The following is an 18,252-nucleotide window of genomic DNA, read 5'->3' on the forward strand; positions in this document are numbered from 1 at the left end:
TTGCAAGTCCCAATCCTTTATCCTGTTACCTTGTGTGGCATAAAGAGAGGTTGTAACTTCCACTTTTACTGTTGGAGAATTCTGATACCAGAGCTGAATTTAGCAGGAAAAGCACCACTTTGCACCTTCTTTAGTTTTGCACTTTAGATCTAGTAGGTCCCCAACACACACATTGTTCTATCTGCAATAACAACATTGCTAAATAAGTTTTGCGCCTCGGTGTCTTAGTGGAGTTTTCCTGTTCTCCCTGTGCCTGTGTGGGTTTCTTCTGGGAACTCTGATTTCCTCTTGCATTCCAAAGATATGTTGTAAGGTTAATTGACTCCTGTATAAATTGCCCCAAGTATGTGTATGAATGTGAGCTAGGGACCTTAGATTGTACACCCCTTGAGGGCAGGGACTGATGTGAATGTATAATATATATATGTAAAGCACAGCATATATTGACAGTGCTCTATAAGTACCTGTAATAAATAAAAATTCTCCCCAGCATACGTTTCCTCACCCAACACTGTTCTTTCCACACTAACCACAGTAACCATTGTTGCAGTTCTTCCCTAAATATTCTGGGCAGCTACTCTTTCAAGCCTTCATCCACTGTGCACTTCACCTTACCCTAGTTACAAAGTCATATTTGCCTCCCTCAGAAATTAATTAAAGTGATATGGAACACCCAGCCAAACAGCATGTCTACAGTTCAAACTAGTTTGAGCAGTAGAGATGAACTGAACATACCTGGGTTTGGTTCAAGGTGGCATACCTGGTTTGGCGAACAGTACTAACTTTGGGTGTCGAATCTGAGCCCCACTGAAGTCAATGGCAGCTGAATGTTAAAAGACAGTCATTTTCTAGGCCAATAGGGAAGGGTTTTGTCAAACAAATTGCATGAGGGACAGGACACTACCCTTGGGAAAATGTAGCAAAGCAAAAAAAAAAAAAAAATCAGTTTGCAGGGAGCAATGAAAAAATGAAAAATGTTAGATTCCTTAAAATATAACATGCTTAGGGATGCCCTGAAACTGCCTGTATAGTGGTGCATCTGCACGATGTATGCAACCAACTACATTAAAGCTGAAATTTACCAAGAAAAGATTGTAGTTTAAGGCTCCAAATACACAAATACACAAATGTGTGCTAACTAAACCCCTGTTTTTAAACGCATGTTCTTAGACAGGTTAATTTGGTTTTTGATAGTTGTCTAACTGGCTGGCAGTTTGAACTGGCTTTCTTTTCCCCCTCTTTTGATAAGTTATACTTATCCATAATCCTTGCTGACAATAGCCATTATTAGACTGGGGTAGGTTGGCAAGTTGAACTGGATAGTCCTATTTTTTACTTTGTGACGCCTTCCATGTTCACTGTTTAAAAAGCCAGTTATAGACCTGGGTAGGTGACCAGTTTTTTCTTTGTATGTTTTTTTCTTTCCATATACACAAGCCTACCCGGACTGCCGGAATATGCAAATTGCGGCAAAACCACGGCAACCGCGATTTTGCTGCGGTTTTGTGTTTTCCCATGGTCGGCGGTCAAAACATTCCTATCCTGAGCGCAATTCTTCTGCATTCAGGAGAGTGAGGTTTAACCTTACCTTAATGCGGCAGCTCCTACTCTGGTAAAAGTCTATGTGTACATGGACACACAGGCTTTTATGGAGTTGAGTTTAGGAGCTTTAGCAAAAAAATGCCAAAAGCTCCTAAACTCGAGTTTCGGAGCTGCTCGTGTACATGAAGCGTAAGGTCTCATGTACACAGGGCGTTTGGAAAACTCTTCTGAACAATGGAAACTGACTGCTGGAAAACGGTTAAAAATCGTCAGTTTAGCCGCGTTTGCATACCGCGTTTATGCACGTTTGCGTTCAGAAGCGTTTTTAAAAGATAACCTCAGGAGACCCTCCCAAATGCCCAGAATGCACTGAAAAATAGTAAATAATTATTATTTCAGACATTTTGAGAGAAATAGAGAGAGCAGAAGCAGAGAGAGCAGTATGTGTTGAGATTACCTATCTTTTCTGGTTGTATTCACTATGGATCCCATCATGAGCATAAAGCGGCACGTTCTACCATTTTTCCTTCATGCAAAACCTGGAACTGACTGCGCTGGTGTACTAAGTCTATTTGAATACATGGAAAATGCTTTGCATGCATTTCTGATGATGAAAAAAGGCTCTGAACAGCATCTGGATATGGAACAGTTAAAAAAACGCTTCTAAACGCAAATGCTTATAAACGCGGTTAACGCCAGTAAAATCTACTCCTGATGCAAGTTTGGTGTGTTCAGGAGTAGATTTTACTGCCTGTAAACAACTGTAAAAGACTATGTGTACATGGACACATAGGAAAACATAAAGGAGAGTTCAGGGGCTGCTGAAAAAAACGCTTAACAGCCTTGAACGTCAGTTTAGCAGCTGCAGTGTACATGAGCCCTTGATGTTGCTTCTTATGTACAGTATTTTTCGCTCCATAAGACGCACCTGACCATAAGACGCACCTAGGTTTTAGAGGCGAAAAACAAGAAAAAAAATATTCTGAACCAATGGACTGCAAACATGGTACAGGAGATGACCATAGACTGCGGAAACAGTACAGGAGATGACCAGAGACTGCGGACATAGTACAGGAGATGACCAGAGGCAGCGGACATAGTACAGGAGATGACCAGAGACTGCGGACACAGTACAGGAGATGGACCAGAGACTGCAGACACAGTACAGGAGATGGACCAGAGACTGCGGAAACAGTACAGAAGATGACCAGAGACTGCGAACACAGTACAGGAGATGACCAGAGACTGCGGACATAGTACAGGAGATGACCAGAGACTGCAGATAATACAGGGGATGACCAGAGACTGCAGACAGTACAGGGCATGACCAGAGACTGCAGACATAGTACAGGAGATGACCAGAGACTGCAGATAGTACAGGGGATGACCAGAGACTGCAGACAGTACAGGGGATGACCAGAGACTGCAAACAGTACAGGGGATGACCAGAGACTGCGGACCTTTAGGGGAGGGAGGGTTAGCGGGTACCTGAATTTGACCTCCCTTTACTGTGGGCACCCGGCTGTGACAGCCGCGTGCCCACTGCGCATGCGTGAGAAGCGCTGGACTTTGTGAATGTCCCGGCGTTTTCTGGGACCTGTCATGTGTCCCAGAAGACACCGGACCATTCACAAAGCGCAGCGCTTCTCGTGCATGCGCAGTGGGCACCCGGCTGTCACAGATGCTGGCGCGGGAAGAAGCCGGCGCAGGAAGACTGCACAGCGCTAGACCGAGGAACAGGTAAGGTCCTGCAGCAGAGAACAGCTGAGCGGTGGTGGTGGCGGCAATACCGGACCGGCCCCTTTATATTCGCTTCATAAGGGGAAAAAAGTGCGTCTTATGGAGCGAAAAATACGGTATGTTTGTAAACAATCAGCAAGGACTCTCTTCATTTATACCAGGCCCTTATTGTAGATGAGGGTCTGGTATAGATGGTAATGAGGGACCCCCAAAAAAAAAATTGCCTGGGCCAGTGGTTGTGGAGGTTTTCAGGGCAGGGGGGTTTATGGTAATCTGGAAAGCTCCCTCTAACAATAAGGGGAACTCCACACCCACATGATTGACCGCCTATGTTGACAGCATGTGGCCTGGTATGGTTCAGGATGGAAGAGGGGCTACATGCTTATTCCCCCTCTTTTCTTGGCCAGTCAAACTGCATTCTTAAATCAAGGCCTGATATAAATATTAAGGGGAACCACACACCATTTTTTTTCTTTTTGCTTGGTGTTCCCCAGATGACAGCTGAATGGTCCAGACTGGGATGACTCATGGTGGTTAGGGTGCCAGCAGGTACCCGCTTCTTATCAATATGTCTTAGGGTAAGACATTACATTTAGCAGCAATAGTAATACTGCTGCTTAACCCTTCACTTCCCGCTACCCCAGAGGTTTATCTTGAGCACACACCAGTTTAGTTCAGCCGTTTTACTGACCATCCAAATGAGCGAAATACAGTCAAAACTGGCAACTTCAAGACCAATCCCAAGGTGATAGACGAGCCACATAAAGGGGCAGGGATGGGGCGGCCTTGGAGAGTACGACACAGGCGCTGATATCTTTCAGCTCTGGGGAAATCAGTGGGTATGGCTTTGATTATCCAAACTCTTAAACCTTCAGTGATTTGCCATGTCAATCTAGAAAATGTCTATGCCGTCCTCAACAAAAACGTTTTGGTGAGCATCGCCACTTTATTGAGGATAGCATAGATAAACATAGTGTTCCTAGACATTTTCTAGAATGACTTGGCAAATCCACTGAAGGTTTAAGTTTGGGTAATTGAAGCCATACCCACTGATCTCGCCAAAGCTGAAAGATATCAGTGGCTGTGTCGTACTCTCCAAGGCCGCCCATCCCTGCCCCTTTCCCCTATTTATGTGGCTCGTCTATCACCTTGGGATTGGTCTTGAAGAAGGAGCGCTGCGCATGCTCCGAAAACGCGACACCACCCCACGCTCCATATGGATAGCATGCGCTCCAGCGTTCCCAGAAGAACAGCAGTCATCTTGGCACCTCAACCTGAGCTCCCCCTGCAGCTGCTGGTTGGCACAACGGGATACACTGTGGGACCAAATATCTTAGTTGTTCCTGGTTGCAAATATTAAAAGACAGTTAAACCTAGTCACACTTGGCAATACTATAGTTTGTACAGCAAACTATAAAATGGGTTAAAATATTTTAACATTTAAATTAATTCTTACACATGCAACAAGCTTAATTTTTAATACTGCAGTCAATTCAAGTAATTCTTTTTGTATCACTTTTGCCGTGAAAATTAAACCTGAAATGCCATCATACTTCAGTGTGTTTGAAGTAGCTAGTTTTTAAACGAAAGCCTATAATAAAGAATAGAATAAAGGATGTATTATTTCTTTTTAATATCCTTGCTAGAAGAACAATATACTTGAGGCAGTAAATCTGAGATTTTATAGCCTGGCCATAATAAATGAAGTAAATCATTGACTTTTTACCTATATATGCTGCACTTTTCCCATAAAATACAGGTTTACATTTTCTTGGTATCTTCTTCAGCAATATTAAAGGATTTTATGCCACAGAAAACAGCATATGGGAAGAGTAAAAATTTTATGTGCCAACATCTAGATACTTTGCAATCTAGGCTAAGCCACATTTCATGTTTTGCCTTTTCATTCAGAAGCAGTTAAATAAGCATGTTGTCATTTTGGTTTCTATTGCTGCTTTGGCGCTTATAGATTTATTACATGATCCATCCAGTGGTCTGGCAAATCTTCCAAACCCCAGCAGATCTGGTGTTCCTGAGAGTATCTTTAAAGGATAAGATCACCTTTCATAACATGTTACATATAACACCCATGTTCAGGTAACATATTACAATCGGACCAGCCCCCGCACCTCCTCGATCCCCGTTGTGACAGCTAGGGGGACCTTCTCCTCCCCACTAGTTGTCACAATGCAAAAAAAGAGGTTCCAGAAACAAAAATAAATAAATAAATGCACATTTTTTTACCTGCAAAAAAATGTGCCTTTATTATTTTTTGTTAAAAAAACTTCAATCAGCCCTGCTATAACAAATCAGCAAAAATCACCAATGTCTATCAATATCTCACACCTAAGCCTCAATATTTTAAACAATAGAAGCACCTCCTTAGCATTATTACTTTTTTGAACTGATCATTTGGGATATGGGTTGGAATACTTTAACTACTTCAAGTCCGGACACTTTCACCCCCTTCCTGTCCAGGCCAATTTTCAGCTTTCAGTGCTATCACATTTTGAATGACAATTGTGCGGTCATGCAACACTGTACCTATATGAATTTTTTAGCATTTTTTTGAGACAGATAAAACTTTATTTTGGTAGTATTTATTCACCACTGGGATTTTTATTTTTTTGCTATATAAATGAAAAAGTCCAAACATTTTGAAAAAAAAGTGTTTTTCTTATAAAATGTTTCAAATAAATAATCTTTCTTCATAAATCTTGGCAACAATGTATTCATCTATCTTTTTAGCTGAAAAAAACCCCAAATTCGTTTATAACAAAAAATTATAATTTTTCAAAAAATGTTTTTACATTTTTATTTAATTTTTTATATTATTATTTATGTTTTTTTTTTTTAACATACCATCACCCTAGCAGTACAGTGTCACCATAGTGAAACTGTGCTACTTGTGGGGGGTGATAAAGATTTAGTTTTTCTTTTTTTACACTTATTGCTTTTACATATAAACAAGTATAAACAAGTGTGATAACTTGTGAGCTTCTGATACCGACACCAAGGGGTTTATTTACTAAAGCTGGAGAGTCCAAAATCAGACTCCCTTCTGCATAGAAACCAATCAGCTTCTAACCTCAGCTTGTTCAATGAAGCTTTGGCAATGAAACCTGGAAGCTGATTGGATTCTATGCAGAAGGGAGTCTGATTTTGGACTCTCCAGCTTTAGTAAATAAACCCCCAAAGGTCAAGCTGTGAGTACCTGTTCCCAACGTTCCCCATCAACTGACCTGTCTACTGTTCTGTAGGGAGTGAGGAGTGTAAGGTAGGCCAGACATGGGTCAAATTGTGCGATTTGTAATCCAATGGTGCCACCATTGATTTCGAAATCTGACTAACCAAGCCTTCAATTTCACCTCATGTTGCTAAAGAAAAGAATTTTCATGGCTCATTTCTTTTTTGATTATATTTCTCCTATCATTGATTAGAAATTTGTTTGTTTTTCAAAAAAATTCCAATATGCCCAATCACTCAAATTCGATGTGCGCACTAAAGTCAGCTGGCTGATGTTGCAACCCACCAATGGTGCAAAATTGTAACGAAAATTCTTAGTTTTGATTTTCGAAGGAAAATTCTTTCAAAATTCAACCCATTTATGACTTTCATTAGAGGATTCTTCTGTGTCTGAGAAGAGCATCACCCAGCATGATGTAGACTTGTGGCCCTCATTACCAGTTCATCTAAGGTAAGTGCAAATTGATTTGGTTAACATAGGGAGTGGGATCATTAGAAATGGGTTATGAAAAATATATTAAATAAAATGATCTACTGATTTTTTTTAATTTACAACATAGTAGCATACTTTTAATCATCAGAAACCATCATTACATCTTAAACCTCCTATATCCCCTACCCGTCCCTCCCTCCAAAAAAAAAAAAAAAGCGTAAGTATAACATCTCCCCTACCCTGATCTCCTCCCTCCAGAGCCCTCCCACATTTCTACTGTAAACTTTTCCAGTATCTCCTCCTCTACCTACACAAAATATTATTACCCCTACCCCCCTTTGCTTCATATATCCAACATGTTCATATATCCACTTGTTTTTTTGAACTCCAACCATTTCTTCCAGGTAGCACCATATTTCTCCAGAGTCCCCCCCCCCATATGCATTGTCTCCTCCATGGATCAAAACCGGCTCAATTTGTAGAGCCCAATCTCTCAAACTTGGAATTTTTTGTGTTCCCCACACCTTAGGAATCACACTTTTAGTGGCATTTAATAAATGAGCGATCGGTTTCTCTGCACTATGAAACATACATTTCCAAGGCTCAACCTGTACATATTCCCCTGTTATTTTCTGGGTTGCCTTAGCAGCCCTCTCCCAGAAAACCGTTATCTTTGGGCATTCCCACAGATGCACAAAGGTTCCTGGCGCATCATATCCCCCCCGACATAGTGGGGAAGCATCTGCCCTGAACCTTCGTGCCCTCAGTGGGGTCACATACCACTTAGCAAAGTACTGCCCATTTCTGTCATCTTAATATCAATCAATAGATCAACCATGTCATCAATAGATGAAAACCATGCTAATGTTTAAACCTTCCTCCTTTAAATCTCACCTAGTTCCATTCCCAGTTCCCGCTCCCATTTCCCAAGGTACAGCGGTTATTTGGGTTTCGCCTCCTTCACCAAAACCCTGCAAACGTTTGAAGTACTGTGCTTAATGCAAGAGGGGGAACTAAATAACCTCTCTATTACTTTCAAGTAATCTTTTCCCCGTAATGAACGTGGTAATGTTTCTGTAAAGTGTTGTATTTGTGCATATCTCCATTAGTCCAATGGCATATTACCCCATTTTTGCTTTAATTCAGAAAACGTGGATAAATTATTCCCATTCATCACATCGTGTAGCTGTGCCACCTTTTTTTTCCCACCTAACAAAATACAAATGATCCTCCTTCCCTGGTTTAAAGTAATTTGTATCTAGCAGTTAAATTAAAGGTGAATTATATACCCAACGATAGTATCTACAAAGAGAATCCCATATTATAAAAACATTATTAGTCAATAAACTTGTACCGTTTGCTAAATCCCAAAACCTCTGTGGAATCCACACCATCTTGCCTAAATCTACTTCACTTTGTGCCTCCTCTATCCTACCCAACTTTTACCTTCCTTATTGTGACTCCAATCACCTATTCAGGCAATAGTAACTGCTTGATAATACCTTTTAAAATCAGGTACCACTAACCCCCCTGCTTTTTTTTCTTTTGCCAGTAGAGCATAAGAGATCCTTGGTCTCCTATAAACCCATATATATTTTAACACACTAGATCTCAATTTCCTAAAAAATTCTTGGGGGATAATGATTGGAAGCATTTGGAATTTATATATTACCTTGGGAAAAATAATCATTGTTGATTGCATTTATTCTGCCTAACCAAATTTTGTTAATTTAATTCAAAGGTATCTTAACTCCTCCTTACATCATGTAAAAGGAAACTGTGGCTGTATTGCTTCCTGCTCTCTCCATGGCATATTATATTTAAGATCTCTGACTTAGTTATATACATTTTTATATTAAAGTTAGATAATTTCCCATATGGCCTTAGCTCCTCCAATACTACTGGTAACGTAATCTTTGGATTAATAATATAGAAAAGTATATCATCTGCATACGCAGCTACTTTATACTCCTTCTCCCTGACTCTATCCACCCTAATATCCGTGCTCTTCCGAATTGTGGACAGTATGGGTTCCAGCGCTATTACAAATAGCATCAGCGAGAGAGGACCTCCTCACCTGGTGCCATTAAATAGCTCAAAAGGAAGGGACAGGGTTCCGTTTACTTGCTATTGGGTGGTAATAGAGTGCTGAAATATACCGCATCATCCTGGTTCCTATTCCTAGGTGTCTGAGGGTTTCAAACATAAAATCCCAGTCTACTCTATCAATGCTTTTTCAGCATCTATTGAGAGAAGTAGTGCTGTTTTTTTTTTCTTTTTTTAAATTCATGCATCAAGAGTAATGTCTACACAGTTATCCTTCCCCTCCCAACCTATTACAAATTTTACTTGATCGTTATGGTTCAAGCTTGGCATTAGGGGTTTTAATCTTTCAGCTAATATTCTTGGAAAGATCTTTATGATTTTTTTTAAATAATGAGATTGGCCTATAACTCGCAGGGGTCGATGGATCTTTCCCCTCCTTTAATATAAGAGCTACTGTATATGGGCCTGTAGTGACTCCTCTCAAATTTTTACCTCCTCTCCCAATACGTTCAGATATTCACATAGCTTGGGTACCAAGATCCTCTGAAACCTTTTTTAATACATGCTCGTATACCTATTGGGACCTGGGCTTTCCCCCCCCACCATACTTGTTATCACCCAAGCCACCATCTCCTGTGTGTTTGGGCTATCCAGATGTTCTAGGTCCACATTAGGTAGTATCAGGAGGTCTGTCACCTTTAAATATTGCTGTATTTCATGATTATTTTTACCCCTATTCCTGTCATCCTCTTTCTGACTGTCTTTATATAATTAACTATAATATGTATGGGAACATCTTAGCTATGTTCAGTGAGGAATGTACCAATTCCCCTTTCTCATCTTTAATTTTCAGGACGATAGATGCTGATTTCTTTCCCCTCTTTTATCAGCCATTTTATAGGCCTTTTCCCCCATTGGTATTTTTCCTTCATAACAATATGGAATGCACATTTTGTTTACTGATCCAGGAGTTCTGAAAGCTCCTCCCTTTTCCTCACAAGTTCCTGTCTCTCTGAGATACCTTTGGGCATGGTCTGTTGTGCTAAATCTTGGATCTTTCCTAGAAGGGAACTTAACCTCTCTTTTTTCCCCTTCTTTTTTTGTGCTCCTATTTTCATCAATATACCCCTTATATAAGCCTTATGAGATTCCCATAATATCGACCGGGAAACTTCTGGCATATCAACTTGGCCAGGACCGGTGCATGATCGGCCAGAGTAATAGATTTAATAGCCACATCCTTCAGGGAAACTAATAGTTGATGTTTTAATGAAATGTAATCGATCCTCGAATAAGACCCATATACTGCAGAATAGTAAGTATAGTCTTTGATCCCGTGGTGTTTGATTCGCCATGCAACTACTAGTTGGTATTTTATTAATAATCTCTTAATCCCCTTCTGCCTTAGAGCTGAGAAAAGGGAAGAAACCCCCCGATGAGTATAATTGAGGATCTAAACACATATTAAAATCTGCTATGATCAGTTTCTCTTCTTTAAAAGTCATGAGCTCTCTCAGAGTAAATATTAGCGAACGTGCACTTTATGTTGAATAGACCTAATAATTTGTGTTCTTGCTGGAAAAAAATATATTAAGCAACAGACAGCATGGATTCATGAAAGACAGAAGTTGTCAAACAAATCTGATTTCTTTTTATGAGGAGGTGAGCAAAACCTTGGACAGAGGGGTGGCGGTGGACATGATATATTTGGATTTTGCAAAAGTGTTTGACACAGTTCCCCACACATGGCTAATGTGTAAGGTAAAGTCTACAGGCTTGGAAAAATCTGTATGTAAATGGATAGAAAACTGGCTAAAAGATTGTATTCAGAGAGTAGTGGTTAATGATTCATACTCTGAATGGTCTAGGGTTGTCAGTGGTGTACCCCAAGGTTCAGTGTTGGGATTCTTACTTTTTAATATATTTAAAACAATATAGGGTCTGAGATTAAAAATGACACCAAGCTGTGCAGTGGAATAACGTCCTTACAGGATGTCTTTAACTAACAAGCTGACCTCAATGCACTGATTAATTGGGCAACTATGTGGCAAATGAGGTATAATGTTGATAAATGTAAGGTTATGCACTTGGGGGTTAAGAATATGCAGGCAGCATACATACTGGGTACAACTGGGGGAATCAATGGTGGAGAAGGATCTGGGAGTTCTGATAGATCACAAGCTTAATAATGGCATGCAATGCCAACCTGCGGTTTCTAGAGCGAGCAAAATCCTCTTGTATTAAAAGAGGTATAGACTCCAGAGAGAGAGATATCATTTTACCCCTGTACAAATCATTAGTAAGACTTCATCTGGAATATGCAGTTCAGTTTTGGGCACCAATTCCCAAAAAGAACATTGGGGAACTGGAGAAAGTGCAGAGAAGGGCAACCAAACTGATAAGAGGCATGGAGGAGCTCAGCTATGAGGAAAGATTAGAGGAACTGAATTTATTCTCTCTTGAGAAGAGGAGCTTAAGGGAGGATATGATCAACATGTATAAACTTATTAGTGGTTCATATAGTGAACTCGGTGTAGAGATATTCACCCTGAGGTCATCACAGAGGACAAGATGGCCCCCCTTCCGTCTGGAGGAAAAGAAATGTAATCTCCAAACACAGAAAGGTTTCTTCACAGTGAGAGCTGTGAAAATGTGGAATAGACTCCTTCAAGAGTTGGTTTTGACCAGCTCAGTGGATTGCTTTAAAAAAGGCCTGGATTCTTTCTTAGATACACAGAATATAACTGGATACTAACATTTATAGGTAAAGTTGATCCAGGGAATATCCGATTGCCTCTCGGGATATCAGGAAGGAATTTTTTTCCATGCAGGAGAAAATTTGATCATGCTTTGCTGGGTTTTTTTGCCTTCCTCTGGATCAACTGTGGGTATAGGATTATACTTTTTTTTTTTTTTAATGGTTGAACTGGATGGATTTTTGTCTTTTTTTCAGCCAGACTAACTATGTAACTATGTACCGTATTTTTCGCTCCATAAGACGCACCTGACCATAAGACGCACCTAGGTTTTAGAGGCAGAAAACAGGAAAAAAAAAATTCTGAACTAATGGACTGCAGACATAGTACGGGGATGACCAGAGACTGCGGACATAGTACGGGGATGACCAGAGACTGCAGACACAGTACAGGAGATGACCAGAGATTGCAGACACAGTACAGGAGATGACCAGAGACTGCGGACACAGTACAGGAGATGACCAGAGACTGCGGACACAGTACAGGAGATGACCAGAGACTGCGGACACAGTACAGGAGATGACCAGAGACTGCGGACACAGTACAGGGGATGACCAGAGACTGCGGACACAGTACAGGAGATGACCATAGACTGCGGACAGCACAGGGATGACCAGAGACTGCGGACAGCACAGGGATGACCAGAGACTGCGGACACAGTACAGGAGATGACCAGAGACTGCAGACACGGTACAGGAGATGACCAGAGACTGCAGACAGCACAGGGATGACCAGAGACTGTGGATAGTACAGGGGATGACTGCTGACCTTTGGGGAGGTGGGGAGCGGGTACCTGAATTTGACAGGTACCCGCTCTTACTTCCTCGGAGTTGTTCTTTCATCTTACCTGTTCCTCTATCCAGCCGCGCGCTGTCTTCCGGGCTTCTGTAATGGCGCTCGGCATGACAGCCGGGTGCCCAGTGCGCATGAGCGAGAAGTACTTGCGCTTTGTGATTGGTCCGGCGGCTTCTGGGATCTGTCATGTGTCCCAGGTGCCGCCTTACCATTCACAAAAAGCACCGCTTCTTGCGCATGCGCACTTGGCACCCGGCTGTCATGCCCACACTACAGAAGCCGGGAAGACAGCGCGCCGCTGGATAGAGGAACATGTAAGATGAAAGAACAACTCCACGGAAGTGGGAGCGGGTATCTGTCAAATTCAGGTACCCGCTCCCCCCCCCTCCCCAAAGGTCAGCACTCATCTCTATAAGGTCTCGCTGCAGAGCTGAGCGGCCGGCCCGGTATTCTGACACGGCGGTGGTGGAAATACCGGACCGGCCGCTCCATATTCGCTCCATAAGACGCACAGACATTTTCCCCCCTTTTTTGGGGGGAAAAAAGTGCGTCTTATGGAGCGAAAAATACGGTAACTTTCTGCTCCCTCAGTGTAAACATAGTGCATCTGTTGAAACCCATACTAACTCCTCTAGAACGGCTTAAAGTCGAGTCGCCATAGAACCACTTCAGAAAAAATGAGAGGACATCTTACACCCAGACGCATGATTGATATGCATCTCTTGCAACAATACTAGATATGCAGCGTAATAATACAGTTCTTTATTTACCTTATACCTTTTACTGGGGGTATTCAACCCCCAGACATTCCAGGTTACTTAATTGCCCATCTTGGTACCTTTCCCCCTTTCTCCCCCCCCCCCCCCCCCAAGAGTCCATTGCCTATTCCTCAAAGGGGATCCTACTTCACATCCCGGGAGAACAGGGGGTGACAGATCTAGCTTACTAAAAAAGTCCCGCAGATCTTCTGGGAATCTCAATACAGGTATGCAACCATTTTTTTCCCCCTTAAGACAAGCCAGGAAACCCCAGCAATATGAGATTGACAGCCGCAATTGCTCTGTTAATGGTTTAAGCAGCCTTCTTCTTGACAAATGTTTCTGCTGCCAGGTCTGAGTAAATCTATAGAGTAACTCCTTCAAAAGTGATCCCTGGGCTTCATCAAGCTTTTTCCATTATTATTGATTTCTCCTCTGCATAATGGAACCTCACTATAACATCCCTTGGAGCATCAGCTGTTTGGCTTTGATACCTAGTCAAGCTATATACTGTATCAATTATTAATATTTCTGAAGGCTCCTTTCCCAAGAATGGATTGAATATCTCGCCAGGCAGATCTTCCTCTTGATATTGCTCAGGTAAGCCCCTTATGCACAAATTTTTGTGCAAACTCAGTTCTGATCTTCCATTTTATATAGCAAGGATCTATGTGTTCTCTGAAGGACCTTCATCTGCTCTCTCAGCTCCTGGTCATGCAGACCTAATATCTTTCCACCACCTCCTCCACTCTGCTGAAAACCTACCCCAAATCAGCCCGGGCTGCAGTGATATCTGTTTTCAGTGAAACTTCCACTTTCACTAGCATGTCCGCTAACACTTCTTTAGTCAATGGAACATGCGATTGACCTTCTTCTGGGCTCGTTGGGTCCTCCACTGATAAGGCTTATTCTTTTACATTACTTTCTTTATAATCTTTACCCAGTGTTTTAAGACTCCCCCACAGGTTACCCCCTGAACTTCTTGGCCGGCTAGAAATTGGGTCACTGGATTCTTGTAGTCTCCTCCATTGCGGGCTTTTGCTTCTCTGCCACTGTCCGTGCCGCAGTTGCCTGCAATGGGCTATCAGCCCCATCCTCTATTATTCTCATTTCTGCAGACATAAACCGTTGAATTCCCCCTGGGCTAGGAGCTGGTTGGAGCACCTTTCCACCTCCTGATTTATCTGGCTTGCTCCTCATCTTTCTCAGTCCTTCACTCCAGCCAGGTCCCAGCTTATTGTGATTTTAAAATCTTTCATATATACTGTAAATCAATCAGTTCAGATTCTAGTATATTATTATATTATAATATAATATTTGCATTTTACTGAAAGTAGCTGATAATGACGACGTTCATGGTTGTTACTAGATGTCCATGAAACAGCTGTTTTCTGTAAAACCCATATATCACATTATGATTAACTTTACTGCTCCTTGTTTAGCATGTGCATGTGCATGTAAAATATTATAATTGGAAACACCCACTTTTTGCCATGCTGTGCTTTCTTGCATGATCTATCTGCAGAGGAAGCATCTTCTTAATTCCTAATATCATCAGAAATATGCTAACCAAACAGTCTGGAATATTCCAACTGAGAACACTGCAACCTTACAGTCAGATGTTCTTTTCTCCCAAGACCTTCCTTCCTTTTGTAGTTCCTAAAGTAAAGAGTGCTGTAGTAGACTACAGTAAAAGTTAAAGAGTGACAATGACCAGTTGCTCATAGCTAAAAAAAATTGAGGCATAGAATTAAAAACCAATGTTAAATGCTAAAGCCTGGAGCTCTTGGAAGCATGGTCTAAAGGGATACAGTGGTTTTAAAGTTCTAAATGAAAAGATTAGACTATCCCTTTGAACATGGGATCATTGCCCTCAACTGCCTGAGGTTCCTTACCACTTTAGCTTTAATCAGCTAAAATGCATTTTGTGCAATGATTCAAATATTAACACTGGTAAACACTGGCTTTGGATACCTGTAAAAGAAGCCTATGCCTTTTTTGCTATAGTTTTTTTTAATCCATGCCACTGCTGGGTCTGATCATTTAGTTAATATTTTAAAATATCAAACAAAAATATCAGAACCATCATTACTTTTCAAACAAACCTGTGATTTTGCTGTATCAGTTACACAGAATGCTTAGATAATGGTACATTATTTTTTAAACTGATATATCAATATCTTACTTTTTTGGTGCTTAGCTTGAATATATTTGAAAAGAAAGGTCAATCAAGAAGAGAAGCTTGTAGGTTTGGAATCTGCACAGGACAAATGAAGCCTCTTCACCATCCCAAAGAGCACCTTAAAGAAAAGAAGAAAGTTCATATGTTAGACTTGATTAATATCTTAACATGCCCCTGTGTGAACTACTGTACATTATTATCCTCTTGTTAAAATTTCATGTTATAAGATCATGAGAATTTCTTAAGCACACACTGCTTTTGGGCTAGCATTTGGGCATCAGTTTAATGTTTCGGAAATGTTAACAGCCATGCTGCCATTAATTTATTTTATTGGGAGCTCCATTACAAATTCCTTCACACTCATTTACTAACTGGCATTTGAAGCCTTGGTTAGTGCTGATATTTGTGCCTCATCTGCAGAAGCATTTTATAATTTTCAGAGATTGTCACTTAAAAGTTAAAGCCTGTTACTTAGAAATGGGTTATTGAATTCATGGTGTAATAAACCCAGTGAATGGGGGCCATAATTCTGGAAAGAGCAATTATATGAATAAGCAGTAACCAATTGCAACTAATCAAAAATCATCTTTAAAGTGACATTAAAGTTTTTATAAAACAGATATTATTATAATAACGTATATGCATTAGCTGTTTTTCTATAAAATTCCTTCTCTGAGACTATTTTTTAAAGTGTCCCCTGGTCACTCTGACACACTCTCGTTCTTCCTGTGTCCCCTGTGTCCCGCCAGGACCTATGAAGTGCCAAATGAGTCTCCTCTAAGTGCACATTCCCGTTTTGAATTATAACAGTATGTGCAGCTGTTTTTGAAAACCAAACACACACGTTATGCGACTGGGACACATAGTCGCTCTCAATCACCCCTGCAGAGGAGGAGAGGCATGGCTTTTATTCTATTTACCTCTTGCACTGCCTGTATGCGTGATGCCCGTAAAGCTGTAGTTCAAAATGGTAGCACCCATGTGAAGGAGACTCCTATGTGACACTATAGAGGACACAAATAGAACAGAAATATATCATTGCAGATGAGAAACACTTTAAAAAGTAAACTCAGAGGAAGGAATTTATAAAAAAAAAAATAGTTAATGCATGTAAGTTATAAGTGAGATTTTAGGACGTGCTTTATGAAAAAAATGACTTTTATGTCACTTTAACACATTTGGCAACAGCTCTTTACACTGCCTTCTTGAACTGGCCAATATGATTTAAATATAATTGATTATAAGAGCACCGTCACCTAAAACAGGGTCACTGTTAAATATCAATTTACAACGTTTAATATTCTTTCAAAGTTAATACATCTAAGAAAAGTCTAGTCTGAGGGTGCTTTTACACTGCTCAACTGAGCTTTGGCTGCTGCATGTATCTGCAGTTTTCGTGTGGGTTAGCTGCGCTTTCTCATAGACTTCTATTAAGTCCCATGGCTTTGGTGTGCTTTAAGCATACAGAAATGCATTTGTTTGTGCCTTTTATATCTGCCTGGTGGTTGCAAACCTAAGACATAAAATATGAACAAAGCATATCCCTCTATAGTGTGTCTCAATTAAGAGCACTATGTGTCTTCTCTGTGTAATGTTTCATTCCTTTGCTATCAGCATGCATCCCTTCTGACAAGTTTTCCTGACACCAAGAGAAAAATGATGACGGGGAGAGACTTCCAGCAGATTGACAGCTTCAGCTCTGTTCCTGTGTAATGTGTGAAGGGGATGTGTCCCTTCTCTCCGTTCAGCTCTCAGAGCTTTCCTGAGCACTGCAGAGTGTAATTTCAGCTCTCTGTCACCTTTTTTCTGACAGCTCAGGCAAGCTTTATAAATTCAGGACTTTGAACAGATGTAGAGAAGAGTGCAGATAAACAGGTACAACCTATGTAGGAGGATTTGTTTAATCTCTGTTTATCACCTAAGGCCAGTCACTTCACTGGATATATGTGAGGGTTTACAACCACTTTAAAGCACTTTTAAACCCAAAACCAAAATGTATTATATTGCAGATTACCAATCATTAGATGCAGTCGCTGCATTCGTTTTCTTTTTTAGGCTTTTTCCCCTCTATTTTTACCTGGTGATCTGGCCAGTAACACATCTCCTTTATTAGAGTTCCTCCACTCTGGATGAGGGAGCACAGGAGGCACTTTTGGATAGTAGCATTGTCAGTCTGGTGGAGGGGAGTGTTAGCTTTACAAGCAGATTTAGATTGAAGCCAAACTCCAGCTAATACTTTAAAAATCAGTTACAGCAAACAGTTTTTCTTCCTTTTGGTAGAAAGGTTTTACATAAATAAATGAAAGCTAATCATCATAATCACCCTTGTCTCTGTTAAATGGTTTGTCTCATCCCTGTAACTACTACAGCTGTTGGAAAACATGTTCTTTTGAAAAACAACAGAATTACTGGCTAGAACACTAGGTGAAAATAGAAGAAAGAAGTCCTAAAAAAAAAACTAATTTGGCCATCAGATCTTACAATTGGTAAGCTGCAATATAAGAAATGTTTTCTTTTGGAAACAAATATTGGATTCACTGTCTTGTCCTCCTTCAGTAGATACCTATATTTATGAGTTATCTTCTGAGCAAAATACAGTTAGGAATTACAATGGGCTACAGAGGTAGATTCATATTAATTAGTTTCCTATTAAGAACCTTCTTGGTGTTAGTGGGTTCAAAAGACCATTTGTCTATTGCAGATGACTTTCAAGCGGTTCTGCCAAATAATCCGTCTCCGTGATAAAGTCTACAT

The 18,252-nt window shown here is 40.7% G+C and overlaps 1 protein-coding gene across 5 annotated transcripts in view; it reads right to left on the reverse strand.

The window, feature by feature from the left end:
- The window catches only part of TMEM150C (transmembrane protein 150C), a 466,224-nt gene that overhangs the window by 111,774 nt on the left and 336,198 nt on the right, over positions 1-18,252 (reverse strand). For 4 of the 5 annotated variants that reach the window (XM_089675844.1, XM_089675836.1, XM_089675826.1 and 1 more), the window contains one exon: positions 15,502-15,616. The gene's annotated coding sequence lies outside the window, so the exon portion shown is untranslated. Of the gene's footprint in view, positions 1-15,501; positions 15,617-16,418; positions 16,505-18,252 lie in introns of those variants that run through there. The other variant, XM_089675854.1, reaches the window with a different exon arrangement.

The sequence above is a fragment of the Staurois parvus genome, unplaced genomic scaffold, assembly GCF_062004578.1.
Source record: "Staurois parvus isolate SC_StPar_1 unplaced genomic scaffold, SC_StPar_1.0 ptg000013l, whole genome shotgun sequence".
In the NCBI taxonomy this organism is placed as follows: domain Eukaryota; kingdom Metazoa; phylum Chordata; class Amphibia; order Anura; family Ranidae; genus Staurois; species Staurois parvus.